Below are 20,042 nucleotides of genomic sequence, written 5' to 3' on the forward strand. Positions count from 1 at the left end.
AGTGTGAAAAAGGATCCTTGTGATCCGAAACATGTTGTGATTCAATAAATATTTATTTGCGGCAGAGTCTGCGAGTTATGTGCTCCATCCATACCTATGTTTGCTGAAAGGTACAAAAAAGTAAATGCACCCTAGAAAACCATATATTTGTGGAAAATGCACATCCCCCAGAATCCAAATAGGGTACGCGTGTCTTTCTTTTCTAAAGTACCAAAAGCCTCAAAGCTTTCCTAAATTTGGAGATTTTTTGATAACATTTCAAACAAATCAATTCAAAGCTTGAAATTTGCAACATCTAATATCCCACATATCATTAGGTACTAAGGTAAAACTACCTGAATATGAATGTCAAGGGTCCACTGAACAGCTTGATGCCCAATGTGTTTTGGTTTACCTAAGTATGTGGCATGTGAGGGCTCCAAGATGAAGACACCCCAAATGATCTGTCCTTACAAAACACTATAAATAAAAAATACTGCAAAATCAACACATTTACAGCATTTTATAAAGGGGTAAAGCCACAAAAAATATATTCATCCTAGAAAGCCATATATTTTTGGAAGTACACATTCCCCTAAATCCAAAATTGGTACACGTCTGTTTACACCAAAGTACTAAGCTGCAAAGCTTTCCTAAAGTTGGTGATTTTGGTGACATTTCTGAAAATCACCTCAAAGCTTCCACTTTAAAGTATCTTATCTCCACATATCATTAGGTACCAAAATAAAACCCCAAATAGGAATGCAAGTGGTCCAATGAATAGTTTGATACCCAATGCACATAGGTTTATCAAAGTACATTACATGACGTACATTTTAAAAAAAGTATAAGTGTATGCAGGTGTGTAAAGCCCTAAAAGTGTGTAAATGTGTGTATATATCTGAGGCGGCTGCTAAGATTAGTCATATTCAATATGGGCCTCGCTCTATATCGGATCACTCCCCTCTAATTATCTCCCTACAGCCCTGTGATTATTCAGCTCCCAGGAGATGGAGGCTTAGTCCCATATGGCTTGCTCAAGAGGAAATCTCTGACAAAGTTCAACTGACCGCAGATCAATACTGGGCTGAGAATCAAGGCACTGTATCCTCTCCGATACTGTGGGACGCCTTTAAAGCAGTTTCTAGGGGTGCTCTGATACAGGCTATTAATACAGTGAGAGCTAGGACCCAATCTGAAGTTAAACTAGCAACAGAGGAGGCTGAGGAGTCAGAGAGGGCCCATGTAGAGTCGCCTTCGGATGTAACATATGACCAAATGGTCCTAGCGCAGACCAGGTTGAAATGTAAACTAACAGAAGCCACACAAAAAAAGCTATTGTATGCCTCCCAGAGAGGGTTTGAACAAGGGGAAAAATCCGGGAAATTGCTGGCTTATCTATCTAAAGCCTCAATGTCACAAACAATTATACATAGACTTACCTCAGACTCAGGGGACTCCATAACAGATCCGAAACAGATGGCGGACTTGTTTGCAGACTATTACACCACCCTGTACCACTCTAGGGTAGAATATACCCATGCCCAACTGGCAGACTACCTTGGAGATATTCCCCTTCCTAAGCTGCATGCCTCGCATGCCACTCTACTTGATAGCCTCATCACAGCGGCGGAGATAAGTGAGGCGATAGCGACCATGGCCCCTTCTAAATCTCCGGGCCCTGATGGCCTTCCCATAGAGTGGTACCGTACGCTGGGGGTTAAAATGGCAGGTACGTTGAGTGACATTCTGTCACAGTCAAATCAGGACGGTAGGCTCCCTCAATCCTTTGCCAATGCCCTAATTGTACTAATTCATAAAGAAGGAAAGGACCCTGCTCTCTGTGGGTCTTACCGCCCTATCTCCCTGATAAATGTGGATGCAAAAGTTCTGGCCAAGGTATTGGCGGTTCGACTACAACAAATAATCACACATTTGATCCATCCTGACCAGACAGGGTTCATGCCTAAGAGGTCCACTGATGTCAATTTAAGGCGATTGTACTATAACATGCAGGTGCCACATGACAACTCGGGGTCCAGGGTGGTGGTCTCCCTGGACTCAGAAAAAGCATTTGACTCGATAGAGTGGCCTTACTTATGGGCGGTATTGGAGCAGTATGGGTTTGGCAAGCAATTCATTAAGTGGATTCAGTTGCTTTATAGCAATCCCACGGCACAAGTTTGGGTAAATGACACTACCTCCTCCACCTTTCCGCTGAGTAGGGGGACTCGCCAAGGTTGCCCACTGTCACCGCTCCTATTTGCCTTGGCAATAGAACCACTGGCCACCAAAATCCGCCTGTCTCCGCATCTCTCAGGCTTAAAATATGGCCCGGTGGAGGAAAGGATTTCCCTCTATGCGGATGATGTCCTCCTTTATTTGGCGGACCCAGGCCCCTCCTTAGCAGAGGTGCTAAATATTTTTTCCAACTTTTCGAGATATGCTGGCCTTCGCATAAATTGGTCTAAGTCAGTCATTTTTCCCCTAGAACCCTCCCTTGAGCAGACCCAGACAGCGGACCCCCGCTTAAAGTGGGTTACAACCTTTAGGTATCTTGGGATTAATATTCACCTTGACCCCGAACAGTTTGTTCCCTTAAATGTAATCCCAATTAATCAGCAACTATCTAAATCTATGCAGGCGTGTATTCCTGCCAAAATATCTGTACCTGTTCCATAACTCTCCGACCCCATTATCCAAGCAAATCTGCACCACTGTTCAAGCAATGATAACACCTTTCCTGTGGAACAACAAAGGAGCCAGAATCTCCTCTGCTAGATTGATGGCCCCGTATGCCAAGGGGGGCCTGAGTCTCCCCAATTTTTACCTCTACTATATTGCGGCCCAGCTTAGCTATGTCAATTGGTGGCTGACTCAGGACTTGGATAACCCCAATGTTATATTGCAGGCCAGGCTCTTGGGCTCACTGGAGGCTCTAAGGAACTATGTGTATAGAAAGTCTAGGGATTATCCAACATTGCCCCCTTGTATGAAAGCCCCTTATGCGGCCTGGATGCATATGGTCAGACTAACTAAAACCAAACAGCCAATACTTTCTCCTATGTTGCCCTTATGGAGGAACTCCCAGTTACAGCAGTTTTATAATGTGGAGGCCATGAGCTACTGGACCTCAAAAAACATCAAATATTTGGGGGACATTGTAGTCAACTCGAGGTTTATGGACATGGTAGCGTTGAGGGATAAGATTGCTACTCCCAATTTACCCATGTTTCGGTATCTTCAGTTACGGCACATATTTTCGGCACAATTTGGCTCAGGAGATCTAGAAATGGTGGTGCCAACAGTCCTAGCACAATTAAGTAAGGAGGAAACGGCTAAAATGGTCTCGAGTTTATATTCACTCCTCCTGACATCCACTGCCTCGCCCTTTCAGTCAGCCTATAAGCAATGGCAGGTAGACATGCCCGGTCTGAGTGAAGACCAGTGGGATGAGACAACGGGCAGACTCTACCAATTCTTGATTAGCTCGAGAGACAGGTTAATACAATACAAATTTCTGATGCGGATATATCTCACCCCTAATAGGCTCCACAAAATGGGAAAACTACCCCGTCCCACGTGTAAAAGATGTGGGGTGGCGGATGGAACCTTTTGGCACATGGTATGGGCGTGCCCGGTTATTTCCAGATATTGGTCCGATATCACACTGTATATTGTTGAGGTCCTGTCCCTCCCCCCACTGCAAACCCCCGAAATCTGCCTACTGGGTGTAGTTGACGATATGGTGCCACTCAGTAGTACCAGAATATTACTAAGATCCCTACTTTTTTATGCCAAGAAACTAATGATCATTCACTGGATGGCCCCCCACCCTCCCCAGAGACCGGGCTGGATTGGGTATGTGAACAAGATGCTCCCGTTAATTAAATTGACATATGAAGCTAGGGGTCACCCCAACAAATTTGAGAGAATATGGGGTGTCTGGTTAGAAGCACATTTATTGTCATTACCATGATGATTCTGTATGTTTTGAGAAATGCAATGTCGTATGTTTTGCTCATACTTATGTTGTTTTCGCTGCTGGTGTACCTTTTCCCCCCCCCTTCCCTCTTTCTTTCTGTACCCTATCCCAGTTACACTTTAAAACAATAAAAAGAACACCTTTTAAAAAAAAAATGTGTGTATATATGTATTTTAATGTGTAAATGTATGCAAAAGTGTGCAAAATAAAAAAAAAAAGCCAGAAACAAAAAGCTAACTTTAGTAAAATGTGTAGTGTGTGTGCATGTAAATGAATGTACATTGTGTGCATAGATCTGCAAAGAAAGGCCATTTATAGTTTCTGTGTGCAGGAGGGTCCTTGGCAGCGTTGGAGTGTTGGCAGATAGGAGTCGGGTCCTGCAATGCCACGATGGCAGCCCCCTTGGCTCGTTGCTTAGGGGGTTGGGAGCTGCATGGTTGCAAACCACCACTAGTACATCGAGGAACCACTATACTGCAAAGCATGTAGGTACTACATGCTTGGCAGGTTAAGCCTGCATTTTTAAATGCTAGTGCAAAAAGAATGAAAGGGCTGCAAGATGGAGAGCCTCCAAAACACCAGTTTGATATGTCTTACTTGAACCAGAATCTCATGAACCACACTGAAATATAATTCCCAACTCTTGTAGCAGTGGAGCAACTACCATACAGCAGACCCCATGACTGCAGGGGGCATAGGGGCAGGGGGCCTTGGACTGCTGTGTCTGTTGTATGGTTGTTACATTTCCATATGCCATAATGAAAGACAGAGCTGAAGAATTCTGAAAGTACTGGTGAAAGACAAATGTTTTCATGCAGTCAGAAAAATAGAATACGTATCTTTATTTATACTACCCTATGAGCAGGGGTGCTTCGCCAATGAGGCGAGTTGAGGCTGTTGCCTCAGGCGCCAGCGCCCCACTAGGTGCCAGGGGCAGCAAAAATGCTGCTCCTGGTACTTTAAGAGCAAATTTCTGGGGGAGGGGGGGGCAGCAGTAACTGCTGCTGCCTCAGGCGGCGGAGGGGCCAGGATCGCCCCTGCCTGTGAGGCAGACACAGTATCCAAGGTTGTAAAATCCTATTTACAAAATGTACTGGTCAGAAAGGGCAGAGAAATTGCATAAGCTTTTCTGAACAGTAACAAAATACTAAAATGGCAGCAGGACATTGCCCTTGAGGATAACAGACACCGATGCCCAGATATGAACAAAATGGTTTTCAGTGTCATCATCGGATCTTGTGCTTAATATTACATCTCTGATGCGTTTAATCTTTTATACTTGAAAGGCAGTGTGTGGCTTTTCCACTGGGGATAATCTTCAAAGCTGATATGTTTGTACGGTTGCTATTTTATTAGGTTTGGTGCGTTATGGAAAGCTCCCTGTTATCTCACTTACTCACCAGCTGGCATTTCACAAACACAGGAAGGAGCTTTGAGAAGATGCTGATCAGGTTTCCATGGTGATGGATCGCAGCACTGGAGTCAGAAGGTTCAAATTCACAGAGCTATTTATAGCCTTCCATCGGAGCACTTATGGAAATAGGTCTGCAGATCCCATGTGTCGTCTTGCTATTATTTCCTAGGACAAAGAAGGCTCACATTCTTCTCACACAGGCTGTTGCCATATCAGAAATAAGGGTTTGGCTGGGAGATTACTGACTTGGGGATATTATGTTAAATGATTCAGACATCATTATACTGGCCCTTTATACATGCTTGTCTAGAAAAACATAACCTCAAAAGACGTGCGTTGGCCACAATAACATTCGAAACAAATTTTTTTACCCTGTGAGCAGAAATAATTAAATATAAATGAGACTTCTTCTAAGTAAATTAATTTATAATCCTTTGATTTCTCCCAGTTAGCTGTATCAGGGATATCAAATTGCAAACCTTTCCTGTTGTGGATTGTTATTCCACACCTTAAATATGCTTGACTATCTGTCTGAAACAAATCTTTCACATGATGCAATCCTTTTTCCCTGCCAATCCCCTTGTCCCTGCCTGCCCCCAAGCCCCACCCCAGATCCCACCAACACCACAGTAAAAAGGCCACACAGACATCAGAGCTGAAACAGTAAAAACACCCTACCCCCCAAACAAGTTATAAAAAGCCATTGGTGGGCCTCCCTACAAGTTAAAAAAAATTAATTGGTGGCCAGCTTCCCCCTACAAGTTAAAAAACAATTGGTGGCCAGGACCCCCCTCCATGCAAGTAATAAAAAAACATTGGTGGCCAGGTCCCCTATAAGTAAAAAAAATTGGAGGGAAGGCTCCCCCCCCCAAAAAAAAACAAACATTGGTGGCCTAGGTCCCCTTTAAAAGTTGCACAAAAAACATTGGTGGTGGGTTTTTAATAAAAACAAACAAAATAACATTTTTGTTAAGTGGAAATTGCCTTTTCTTCATTCTCCTCTTCTTCAGTTCCATTCTGCTTCTGTGTCCATTCGGTGATGGCTCCTTTCGTCGGCTTTAGGCTTCCGTGTTGATTTTGCCACTTCGTGACTAATCCAGGAAGTGTAGCACGGCTGTGCCCCCCTCATGGTGGCCCTGCACATAGCACACAACTTTGTGCAACACCCCCCTTGCCCACAGGGATATTAAGTTTTCTCATGTGGGTAGAAACCCACAGGGCACACTGAAACATTTTTTTAACAAGTTGGTGAAACAGATTTAAATCTATCCTATGGCCACACTCATTTCCTTTTCAGTCTGCAGCACAAATCTTATTTAACTGGTCATCAAGTATTCGTTTTGGGGGTATAGTTTTCCTTTTAAATGACAAAGTACACCAAAATACAGAAAAGTTTAAAAACTAACCAACTAACATTGAGGTGCTAATGATTCACTTCAGACATTTTTGAGACTTTATTTCACATTATATATTAGTGTGATGAAGAAGAATCAGGTTAAAACTCCAGGACTGGATTTGATCACCCTTTCCCAACTAACATGGGGTTAGTTGACAAAGTCATTGGAGTACTGCGTCCTCAAATTGTTGTAATTTGCGACAGCTTTTTGTAGGGCTTTTTGGGATTCTTCAAATCCTGGAATGACAATTTAACACCAAGATGCACAAAAATGATTAACGAAATGGAGCAAAACTCTTAATTTTGATGTTCGTTTTTAATGACAATTTAACTCCAATATTAGTCAGATTCCCTGCTATATTCAGAACCACCCTTGGGGGATGACCATCTTCCAAAGCCTCCATTTTAATTTTTTTCTGTAATAATGAAACAGTGCCTTGTACTTGATCCAAACTAAAATATAATTAATCCTTATTTAAGGCAGAACAATTCTATTGGGTTTATTTTATGTTTAAATTATGCAAATTATGTAAAGACCCCTTTTTTGGGAAATCCCAGATCCAGAGCTTTCTGTATAACAGATCCTGTACCTGTACCATAAAAAGCTATCACCAATTCTTTTCAGATTTCTATTCCTTTTCTATTGTAATCTCTTGCTAAAAAGGCCTTCTTATCCTAGTATTTTATTCTGTAACACTTGCCTGTTATTTTATTACAAGAACTCTATATGTCGCAAAAGCTGTAAATGTTAATGTAAATAACTGGAGTTAAAGTGGAGAAAAATCAGATATTTATGTATCACTAAATTCACCAACATCTTATCTAGTTTAATATTTTTACTCCAACCTACGGAAAAATGTTTTTTAAACTCCAAAAAGTCAATACCATCATTCTGAATTTGACATTATTAACATCAGCAAAATGTTATTCATAACCCCAAAAACTTACATCAACTTCAGATTTTTGTAATTTGCACTCTATGGGGCAAATTTACTAAAGCGCGAAAAACGGCTAACACTAGCGCAAATTCGCCAGCGTGAGGTCATTTTGTTACTTCGCCAATTTACCGAGTGCTGGCGTAAATTCGCTAGCGAAGTGGACCTACTCTAGTGCTACTTCACACCCTTACACCAATCGAAGTTACGCTATGGCGAAGGGATGTAACTACGATAATTCACTAACTTGCGCATTTTACTGAACGTTACCTTTTGCGCCAGACTTTACTTCACCTGGTCAAACCAGGCGAAGTTCAATACATTTTGGGGGTACCCTCCTTCCCCCCTACATTTCCTAACATATGGCAACTCAACGATACAGTGGGCACATGTGTAGGACAATAGAACACCTTTATTTTACTTTTGAAAGGTTTCCTGGGCTTGTGTAGTGTAATGTAGTTGCTGCAGCATATACGTTGATTATATTTTAACATCGCGCTGTATGCAAATTAGGCATCCCTAGCGTACCTTCGCTTTGCATGACAAAGTAACGGTAGCGCAACTTCGCTACCGTTCGCCTCCTTGAGAGCAACTTCACATTTTAGTGAATTTGCGTAGCGCTGTCGAAACTACGCCTGGTGAAGTACAGCGAAGTGCGACAAAGCTGTCGCTGGCGCAACTTCGGATTTTAGTGAATTTGCCCAAATATTCTTTTGGAGTAATTCAGTACTCAAAATTCAGTAAAGTGGCACCCAGAAAGTCAATTTAACAAGAAAGAATTCACTATATGAATTACATGTTTTGTAAATCTGATGTTCTTTAAATGACAATTTAAGTTGAATAACACTTCTTATCCAATTTTACTTTACCCCTTTCACCAGTCATCTTGTTTCTTGTTCCACCCCACCACCTTCTTTATCCTTTCATATTCTATATCCTACTTGTGTAAGGTTGTGTCTTGGTTTTTTGTTCCCTTGTAAACCCAGGACCAGAGCAACAGTTTGAAGAATATTGTGAAATACAGGTGCAATATTTGAAACATGACTGCTTCTGACGACCCTGATCAAGTATATCCCTATACCTATATATTCCTACTGACAAATCTATTTCTTTAGGTGAAATATCACTTGGATGCAAACTTTTGATATGGTCCAATGTCTTGAGTAACATCTGCAATTCAGATGGATACCTGCCTTCTACAAATATTGCATGTATTCTATAAATATTGTGTTTTCTGTAAATGTATAGGTTATACAGAAACACACATGTTAATAATTAGAAACCAACAAGGAAAAGTGACCAATCTAAATGATTGGCTAGATGTGGAAATGACATGTATTCACTTACCTGTATTTCAGAGTTTTTTGAATAGCAGGCTGCCAGATAACAGATCCTATACCTGTAGAAGTTTTTCTCCATTCTGAAGGGGATATTCAAATAAAGTCTGACTTCAATTTTATGAATATGTATGCTTTGGTGGTACATTGATGATCCTCCCCTCATGGCCACCAAAATCATGCAATTTACAGAACTTTGTGCTATGCAGCTAGGCTCCCCTTGCAATTTGAACTTGGAACAACAATCACTCCCTCCCCATCTGATGGTGGCACGCCCTGTCCCATTTGCAGGGTAACTACAGAGGAAAAAAAGGGGAAAAAAATATTGCTACTAAAAAATAAATAATATCAATATTTTCTTGTGGAACAGCGCCTAAAGCAAATGGAGAAAGCAAAAACAGAAACAAAATATGGTGTAGTATTTCTGTTTATTCTTGTAACACCCTTGTGCTAAAAAAGGAAAAAAGGTAAGTATTTGGTCCCTTTAAAAGAGACTTTTTCCTCCTATCCCAAAAGTGTGCGCAGTTATAATTATTGTTTTCAGGATCCTTCACCGAATTTTGGTAAAAATGGCTACTTACAAGATGGTGTAGGTTATATCGCATGTAGTAACAGATCCCAATGTCCTCCTCTCCTTCGCCAGCCACTGTTAGGCTCCAAGGTAAGGATATAAATTGTGCATAGTATAATACCGTTTTATTAAGAAGTTTAAAACATTTAAAAAAATGTTTCACTCACATTTGTTGGTATAATTTAAGTCACATATAGGTAAGTCTTTTAGCGGTATCACCAGTTGAAATTCAAAGGAGGAGGTTTTGACGGCATTTCTCTCCCTTGTGGTGTTTCCCCTGCAGCTTGCCTGTGACGTCACTTCCGCCTTATGCGTTTCACTGACCCAATCGGCTTCCTCAGAGGCATAGAGTGTCTGTACCGAGGCGCCCCTAAAAGGGCTCATCCTCCTTGATTGTCATGGGACCCTTTTTGATCTGACAGGCTTTACATCAGGAGGGTGCAAATCTACAATCCATAGTGATCGCTAAGTATTCAATGTCTTTTAAACACGCCAAAAGTTTTCCTCTTTCATTCAGTGTTCCTATGTTTGTTCCATACTACTTTTTCACCATTTGTATTTCAATCAGTGTAAATCAATCCTCAATATTACTACAATCGTCATATCTATTTATATATTTCTTTCTCGAATTCAATGAATTTGTACTTTATTCAATTCAATTTTAAATTGTGTATAGTGTAGATATATTATCATATAAATTATCTCTTCATTGATTTTTATTAAATCAATCAATTTAAAGTGCTTAGTGCTTTTTGTGATGACTTAAATATAATTATAAGTGTGAATATATCGAGAAAGAAATTCATTTATCATACATATCAATACTGTACATATAATCTTTATAGATTCTAAATAAATGAGCATAACTACAGAGGAAGCAGACCCTGGGGCTGAAGGGGCCCAGGAGGTATAGGAGGCCCCATTAAGGCCCTAATTAGTGAGCAATTTCAAAATATATTGGTAAACAAGGGGAAAGGTGGAATTAAACAGGGGAGAGATTTTTACTCTAATATTTTGCCATAAAAAACTGTTTTGATGGGACTGAAACAGTTCTCCATCACACTTCCACTGTCAAACATAAGGACAGGTGGGGTATCACGTATTCCTTCTATTGTGTAATTGGCCTAATTATGTGTTGAATATGATATAAACTGAAATTTACTCTACGTTCATGAATTCATTCCCCTTTGAGAATATTTTGAATGCTGTTTGAGCCTCCTCCTCAAGTTTTCAAGGCTACATGCACTTTCAGCCTCTGCAACCATTTGCATCTTTTGCAGATGGGGAGTTTAGAGGTCTGGAGGGGGCCATACCAGGACCAGTGTCGGACTGGGATGTTTGAGTGCAGGCGCACTCTCCAAATTATTTTTCCTTTTTTTTCTTCATTCACTTTCTTTATTATTTTAATCACTTTTCCTTACATATTATCATTAGGGTTGCCACCTTTACTGAAAAATATTACCGGCCAGTGGGGGGCATGCACAGAAAGGGGGCGGTCCGTGCCAGAAAAGGGGGCAGAGCAACGTGGTGTGCCACAAAAGGGCAGAGCTACATCGCAGCGATGTCCACAGCGCTGGAAAAACGGTAAATTCTGTGCGAATTGGGGGCAGGGCAGGGTCTTTTTTTAAAGGGTATTACAAATTACCGGCAATGCAGTTGCTGGTAAATTTGTAATACCGGCCCGGCCGTGGCAGGTGTTTTACTGGCTAGGCCGGTAAAATACCAGCCGGGTGGAAACTCTAATTATTATCCATTCTTCCATCTATTTCCTGTTTTCTCTCTTAGAAATGGGAGTTTGGCTGTGATATAGACATACAAGAAAAATAATCGGATTAGCAGAAGGGCCCACTGATACCTGGCCCCACTGGGAGTTTTCCTGGTATGCCGGTGGGCCAGTCCGACACTGCCCAGGACTGCCAGAAGTGCCCTTTGTTTTGCAGCCCCAGTGGGCCCCAAAGGCAACAGTCTAACCCTGTTATAATAAATATCTGGGGAAAAAAATCATGAAACAAGAGGGTGATTTCAACAAGCTGTATTAACAGTGTCTGTGACCTACTGATCACCAGCTAAAGGACTACTGGTAGATCCCATCTACCTTTTGGCTACCCCTGATGTACCCTATTAAATTATTCGTTTGCCAATTACTGGTGAAACAATGGCAGGTTCTGCTACAGCTGCATTATAGGTGAATCCATTTTCCAGCTGCCCTGAGTATATTTGTATTTCGAGTCCGTCTCCATCACATGACCTCTAATGAGAGCGCAAAGAACACGGATGGAGCGAATGTGTGTGTGTCAAGTCAGACACTCTCCTCGTGACTTTCCCCCATTCACAAATGATAAGCCTCTCTGTGTGACTCAGGCTTTGCGTCAGCACCATCCATCCGAACAAGAGATGCGGGCGGCAAAAACAGACGCGCTCCTCCTATAACCTCCGTTCAGCTGCGGGGAGTGGGCGGGTGGTCGGGAGTGTCCCCCTGATCTGACGTCACGCTTACGTGCGCATCTCTGACAGGCTATTGCTGGCTCCCGGTGAATGGATCCGGGGACCCCTGTCCCTCCCAACTCTGTTCCCAAAGCACAGTCCCTCCTACCTGTGCTAATCCGAGCGCATCCAGTCCTGACAGCATCACATGCAGAGGGTAAGGCTGCTGAGGCTTTAGACGCATTGCTAGTCACTATACGATGCATGTATGGGGTTTGGGCTGCCAGTCATGTTCTGTGCCGGTGCCTATAGCAATATACGGGGAAAGGAGGCACAATATATATTTGAATGGCTTCTTGAATTCCGAGGGAGCAGAGTGACATTGAAGAAATGGCATCACGGATATGGCTGTCAGTAAGGCGAATGTCGCCTCTGTGCAATCTGACAGTTTTAGTAAAGGTGGGCATGTGGGGGAGGTGCCAAACAGATGCTGAGATGTCACCTGAAGGCCAAAGCACTTGGGAGGGCACCTCTTTGTGTCTCTCTCCTCTGCACGCACTGTCTGTGTGACCTTGAATTTTGCCTGAGACATGATGAATATTTAATTCCATTGGCTATTTACTGTGTTACATTGGCGGCTATCTAAATATGTGAAGCAGTGTCTACACGTTTTTGTATTTTGGGCAGATGCAGATTTGTTTCTTTAGGTGAAAGTCACATCTGGTGCTGTTAGCAGGTCAGGGCCACATCTAATTGCACCCTGGCACCAGAACTTCTGCAGAACCTCTTGTGATTATCATCTGTTGTGTTCTGTGCTGAAGTCTGACATTCAGAAATACAGCTCAAAATGGTTGTGTTGGGCTTGTTAGGTGTGACTTTTGATATCTGGGGCAATGTGATTTATATGCTTCACAAAGGAAAAACACAGTTGGATTGTCTCTAGGCATGTGCTACCATATATAAATAATAAATTCAGTAGCAGTAGGGCTAGTTTAGCTATGTCCCTCCATGTTGTTGATCCCAAGCTCCCAGAAGAAGTCTGTTTATGGATGCTGGGAGTTGTAGGCAACACCTGGATGAGCGCAGTCTGTATTTATGGACTTGTTGCAGCACTTTTGCAAAATCTTCTATTTTTAAGGTATTGCGTCTTTATATATTCAACTCCATTTTGCATATGTAAGCTAGTTGGGAAAAGCTGCTGTTTTTGGTAATAAAAACCGATACATTGCTGAGAAATGATTACTGAATGTAGTTACTGATTAAAGCAAATGTCAAGTGATGTCTAGACAACAACTCATATATTGGAGATTTAATCTTGCAAACATAGTTTCAATGCACTTAACAGATCATTTATTCACTAGCCATCGAACTGCTACACATGACCTGGTCTAATTTGTGTTTGCAGAGGGCAGCAGATCTATTTAGTAAACATAGCCCCGTGTGTATGTAAAGCCATTTATGGTAATTCATGAGAGCAATAAAGATGTGAATTATTTGTTGCTTGGTAACTGTAGCAAACTTGTAAACAGTTGATTCATAATATATGTTTTAGACAGTTAACATAAACCAATGCCTTACTTAGATGACATTTTAAGATGCATGACCTACATTTGTCAATGGAGTTAAATCCAAACGCTTTTTGTGCTTTAAGGATGAAATAGAGTATTGATTATACTGTACTTCAGTGACAAAGCCAAGCTGTAATTAAGGAGTAGTCCATCTTCCCAACACTTTTAAAGAAATCCAGTTGATTTTGCATGGTTTATCAGAAAAAATGACTTCTTTAATTAGCATTTTATTTTTTGCCAATTTCCCAAGATTCAAAGGAATTATCCAACTCAAAACTATATTTTGCATAATGAAGAAACTCTAATTCCAAACAACTTTCCAATGTCCATTGATCAAATATTTTGGTGGTTTTAATGTTATTTGTAAATATAATTGCACTTGCAAGCAGTATATGTATATGTATATATATATATATATATATATATATATATATATATATATATATATATATATATATATATATATATATACACATATACTGCTATAGAGAGAGAGAGAGAATAAAGTACCTTCTCTTGTAAAATATAAGGATATTATAAGTTACCGAGGAGTTTCATGACCATATACATGGTTTTTATACAGGCCATGGAACTCCAAAGTAACTTCTAATATCCTCATATTTTACAACTGGGGGTACTTTATTTATTATAATACACGAATTTCAGTGAGTCATGTGACCGAAATGACATCAGAACTCACCGTTTATAACTGATGACATCAGAACTCACTGTTTATAAGGATATAATTTACAAGATATTCATAGCTTTTGTGTATTTTTTATATATATATATATATATATATATATATATATATATATGTATATATATATATATATATATATATATATATATATATATATATATACACAATATACTGTGACTATTCTGGTCTTCACTTTTTTGTTGTTTTCGCTTCATTTAGCTTTTTGCTTAGCAGCTGTGAAGTTTGGAATTTTGCCAGATATCTGGTTTCTATGGTCTGATTTATCTCAGCAATCAGGCAGTAGCTTGAATTAGAGCCTGGAATATAAATAGGAGAGGACCTGAACAGAAGCACAAGTAATAAAACATAACAATAACGCAATAGCCTCACAATCTTTTTTTGCTGATTAGTCAGTGATCCAAATTTGAATGCTGAGGACATTCTGTTACATACTAAAAGATAATTTAAAGGTGAACCACCCCTTTAATAACACTGATGCAGAGTAGTGCAGCACAGCTTCAAGTGCTACTGCCCATACCCCACTTATAGGTCCCCTTCAATAGTACCTTGATATGACCTGCATAAAATAATGTTCATCATTTTTAAAAAAAACTTTTGAGATTTTTCAATCGGTGTGACATGATGTTTGGGATCAAATCCAATTAGCTGAAATTTCATCCAACTAGATGAGTTCCGAAAGCTAGACTTTTCTCATTGAAACACATTGACTTTCACATGTGCACACTTATAATACAATCTCATGATGTCCAGAGGAGTCACATGGTAAGGTTTAACAAGGATCAATCTAACCAAATTCATGTCATTTAGTTCTGATTTTAAATTGCAAATTCCATAGAAGTGTACATAAATTGTAGTTAAATGTACATAATACATAAAGACAATGGCTGTGACTGGAAGCCCACGGTGTTATTGGAGAAGAATCCTGAAGATTTTGTGGGACATGCAGATTAATATATACACACACACAATGATTATATTGCTCTGTAGCTTTATTTACATTTCCCCAACTGATAACGTTCTGCAGTCATTTCAGTTGCTGAAGAGCTCCATTATATCCTCCATTATATCTTCTTTATATTACAGTCAGCAAAGCAAAATGAATTATTAAATTATCTGCTGATGTAATTTGCTTAGAACAGTGCAGCTCATGAAATGTAATATTTAAATTTATAAACTAACAAAAGAACACTCAGTAGCATCCAATTAACATAATATGACTTACGCAGAAAAACAACACACAGACTGCCCAGGTATATACAGTACTATTACTGTTGCACTGATTCTGGATGGAGGGCCACAATGAAATATTAGTAATATTTCTGGGATAAAGTGCTGTACATCAGTGGTGTAAGTAAGGAGGCCCAGACCCCCAGCAACCTTCTTACGAATGTTCATGAGCTCATTTTTAAGATGTTAATGAAAATTACATTTGCCTAATATTTGGATATTTACATCTAGGTTTAACTGCAGCAAGAAAAACAAACATTCTATTTAACTTTAAAGCACATTGCCTTCACTAGATACAAATACCATTTTACCATTTTGTACCTGTGCCCTTTTTACCTTTACACCTTTTTAAGGTGTTGATAAATAGTAATCCAAATGCTGTATGTCCTTACATTTTTGAAAAACCTTTCCTTAACACCAGTGAACTACTAGACACTATAAACATCCTGTGACCGGGTCTCCAATACTAGTAGCAGCATCATGAAGTTTAGCCTTGCATTTCTTAATTGGTATACTGTAGCCACTACCTCTATTAGGTCATATATTTCCCATGAGTGGTATGAAGTAGAATATGCATTTTTAGATGTTTGTCCTTCAAAAAAACTAAACTATGAAGTTTTTTTTTTTACAAATATACATTCCAGAGCACATTATCAATCAGTGGTGCAACCCCGAAGCACAAAATAATAGGTGACCTGTGTCATGTGCAAAATTGCAGGTCACTTGTGATTTATAGTGTCGCAGGTCACCCAAGAAAAATGTTTCTGAAATAATATTTTACCATATACTGTGCCCTTACCTCAAATACAGCAATTTCATGGGAATAATTTGTAAGTAAATGAAATATAAAGACACAGAAGGAAAGATAAAATATCTTAAATTTTTATGTTTGTTAAGTAAAGCATTATGATACACTTCAGTACACTTGCACTAAATATATTGCACAGTAACACACATTTCTCATATTCTTATATTCTATTATTCCATACCTCCCAACAAATTGAAAAAAGAAAGAGGGAGAGGTTTTATGTGTTATTACAGTTTTGCCAATGAAGGTGACTTGCCCTTTAAGCTACAAGTCACAGTTTCCCCAAAAGACCTGCTTATCTTAAATATGTTTTTTAAAATTTGTTTCTGTTATCTTAAATTGTAACAAATGTATCTAACTGCAGCTGCCATGTATTCTGGGCTGCCAAAAGTGAATTAAGTTTTAAAAACCTTCTAAAAAGGTCATCTTTTTCTGGCTGTTCAGTGCAACAGATCAAAGAGAAAGTCAGGACATTTCAGTAAAAATCTAGGACTGCGGGCTGAGCTGTCAAAATTGGGACTGTCCCGTGAAAAACGGGACAGTTGGAAGGTATGATTATTCTTGACATATAATATGGCACACATTATGCCTTTAGATCATGGTCATAGTTTTTTGGCATTGGTTACATATTTGCATATTAATTTGCAGAGTATAGATGGATAATACATAGCTAATACATATAAATATACCTAGTAACAAGTAATTTTGGTTGAAATAAGATACATGCTTATTTTTATATCTCCCTTTAAGCACCTCTTCTGAAGTGTAAATATTCTCAACCTAGCAAGCCTTTCTTCCAGGGCCTGAACTAGGGGTAGGCAGAAGAGACATGTGCCTAGGGCACAAAGGTGAAGGGGCACCAAACACATACCTCTTCTGCCTGGCTGCCCCTAGTTCCTAGCTCCAGAAGTGAAGAGGACAGCCGGCTGCAGGTAACTACCAGAGCAGCCAAGTACTTTACAGTACACTTTGCGCTCCTGCCTCTGACCAGCGTTCCAGCTTCTGAGACACTGGTGCACGTGCCGACATACGCACACATAGGGTTGAAAAGTGTGCTCTGCAACTTGGCCCGACCCTGCTTTCTTCATAATCAGAACTTTTCATAACCTTAAACTGATCAGTCAGGACTAGAACAATAACTAGGCAGGAGAGGCATGTGCCTAGAGCACAATGGTGGGAAGTTGCTGGGACCCTAGGTATGTGCCTCCTCTATCTCCCTATAGTTCTTTTCTTGTCTAAGCTGGTTAAGGGTATGAAAATTCTCAGTTACAAGTCTGTTAGTAATTGTTGATCAGGAAGGGGACAAAGGACACGTCAGAAGCATCAAGCGAGTTGGTTGAGTGGAGAGCAAGGGGTCAGGGAGGTAATAGAGTTAACAGGTTGCAAGAAAGAGAAGAGTCTGAGGGGAGAGTTGCTGGGTCCTGGGGCAGGTCTGGACTGAGAATTAAAATAGGCCCTGGCATTTCAGGTACACAGAGGCCCAATCAGCCCACATAGAGGCCCAAACAGCCCCCACTAGCCCACTAAATACTGACTTTCTATGGGACCTTATAGCAGCCTCTCTGGCATTTGCCAGAACCCACAGATTGCCAGTCCGGGCCTGCCCTGGGGGCAGGGGCTTGCCTTGGGTGCCCACAAGCTTAGTTGTGCTTAAACTGCACTGTGTATTCCAGAGAAGAAATATTCTCTCCTCCTGCAAATCTAGTACTGTATAGCTTGTAACAGCCAAATTTATTATCCACAAGTACCCCTAGGTCTTTTCTTACTGTATGCAAAAAAAAATCCCCAGTAAAAAAAATCCCCAAAAGTGAACAAAATATATAAGTACCGTATGCCAAGATACACAATTAATATATCAGTCTAATTTGCTATATCTGAATGAAAGAATAGATGCTTAGTAAAGAAAGAAAGATTATATATCATAGAAATCATTATGTCAACAAAATTAATAAGGGTCCCATTTATGATTGTCTGGCCTTTCATGTTCAGGCAATCATAAACTAATCAAGCGAGGTTTCATGCCAAAAAAAGCAAGTCAATCGGTGCAAGAAAAGCTGATGAAATTTGTCTTAATTAAAAAAAGCTCATTCAGTCAAATTACAAAGACAGGAAAGCTGCATATTGTAACATCTTTCTTTGCTATGAGCTTTTAAATGTGTTTTTTGTTTGTAATTGCAAGAAAATTCTAATGAAAATGAGGATTTCAAAGTTTTCATATATTTGTTCTGCATTTTATGCATTTGTGCTTTTTATATTTTTATATTTTAATAATACGTATATATTTGGGCTTTTATAAAATTTAAGTTTAGTTGTAGTTGAAAAAAACTCAAACTTTTTAGCACTAAAAATCATGTTTAACTAATCACTCTAAACCACAAAAATGATATGTGATATTTATTAAAGGGGTTGTATAACATCCAACACATTATTCAGTTAAGTTGGTTTCATTTCACCAGAAATAAAGACTTTTTTCCACTTACCTTCTATTATTTTACCATCTTCCCAAAATCTAAAAAAAGCTCATTAATTCAGGTGCAGACTCTAAACTGTTACAATTTTGCAACATGTAGTTTTATTTATCAGCAGCATTTCTGGAGTATTAGCAACTATTATATCAATTCTAACAGCTGCCTGTAATGAAACTCAGAGATTCTGATCAGCAGGGACAAAGACAAGATATGTATCAACTAAATGTATCAATTTAGAACTGTTTACAGGGTCGGCGACCCCCCTTCCAGAACATAGAAAACAGAAGTAAATATTTATTTCTAGTAAACTGAAACCAACTAAAATGAAAAAGTGTTGGGAGGTGAACAACCCCTTTAAGTATAAAACATGAAAAACCCTGATTTATAACTTCTCCATCTGAAGGCTGGCGAGATCATGTAGAAGTCAGTGGGAGCTGTCCTTCTCCAATTGCAAATTCTTTCTTTGCTTTGAACTTTTAGAGGTTTTATTTTTTAGTTTGTAATTGCACAAAAATTCGTACTAAAATCAAGATTCAAGGTTTTCGTATTCTTATTATTTGTTTATTATTTGTTATTATTTTAAGCTCCCTGCTTTCCCACTAGAGCTCCTGAGCTAAGGATAAGTGCACAATGGTCTTATTACTCAGTCACATTGGTTGCTGGGGGACTTGATTTTAAATGCACTGCATACTTAGAATGCTCAGAGATTGTGTAGGACACACGTACAATGACGGGCCTTGATGTGGCACTTGAGCTTACATATTTTGACCAAAGTGTGGTACTAACACCTCATTTTTTGTAATAATTATTTTTTCACTTTCATTTGTTGGTGTTAATGTTCCTTTAATGCAAGGTCAGTCAAAATTTCCTGCCAACACAGGATGTGATAAGTAATTTGTTGATTTTGAATGCTAATGAAAGTCAAAATCACAGGGGGTACTAGAAAATCATTTAAACATTAAAATAAACCCAATAGGCTGGCTTTGCTTCCAATAAGAATTCATTATATCTCAGTGGGGAACAAGTACAATATATTGTTTAATTCTTGCAGAAAAAAAGGAAATACTTATTAAATATTTGGATAAAATAAAGTATATGTGAAATAGCCTTTTTGTAATTTGGAGCTTTCTGGATAACACATCATATACATGTATGTATGTGTGCCTGTGGTTTGTGTGTCATCAAAGTGAATCATACAAGCCAAGG

General features: G+C 39.5%; 1 protein-coding gene across 1 annotated transcript in view; it reads left to right on the plus strand.

Annotated features, from left to right (window-relative positions):
- The first annotated feature begins 11,729 nt into the window (after positions 1–11,729).
- slc6a17.S (solute carrier family 6 member 17 S homeolog) overlaps positions 11,730–20,042 on the plus strand; it is a 42,454-nt gene continuing 34,141 nt past the window's right edge. The window contains exon 1 of the mRNA XM_018249342.2: positions 11,730–12,258. The gene's annotated coding sequence lies outside the window, so the exon portion shown is untranslated. The remainder of the gene's footprint in view (positions 12,259–20,042) is intronic.

The sequence above is a fragment of the Xenopus laevis genome, chromosome 2S (assembly GCF_017654675.1).
Source record: "Xenopus laevis strain J_2021 chromosome 2S, Xenopus_laevis_v10.1, whole genome shotgun sequence".
Taxonomy (NCBI): Eukaryota; Metazoa; Chordata; class Amphibia; order Anura; family Pipidae; genus Xenopus; species Xenopus laevis.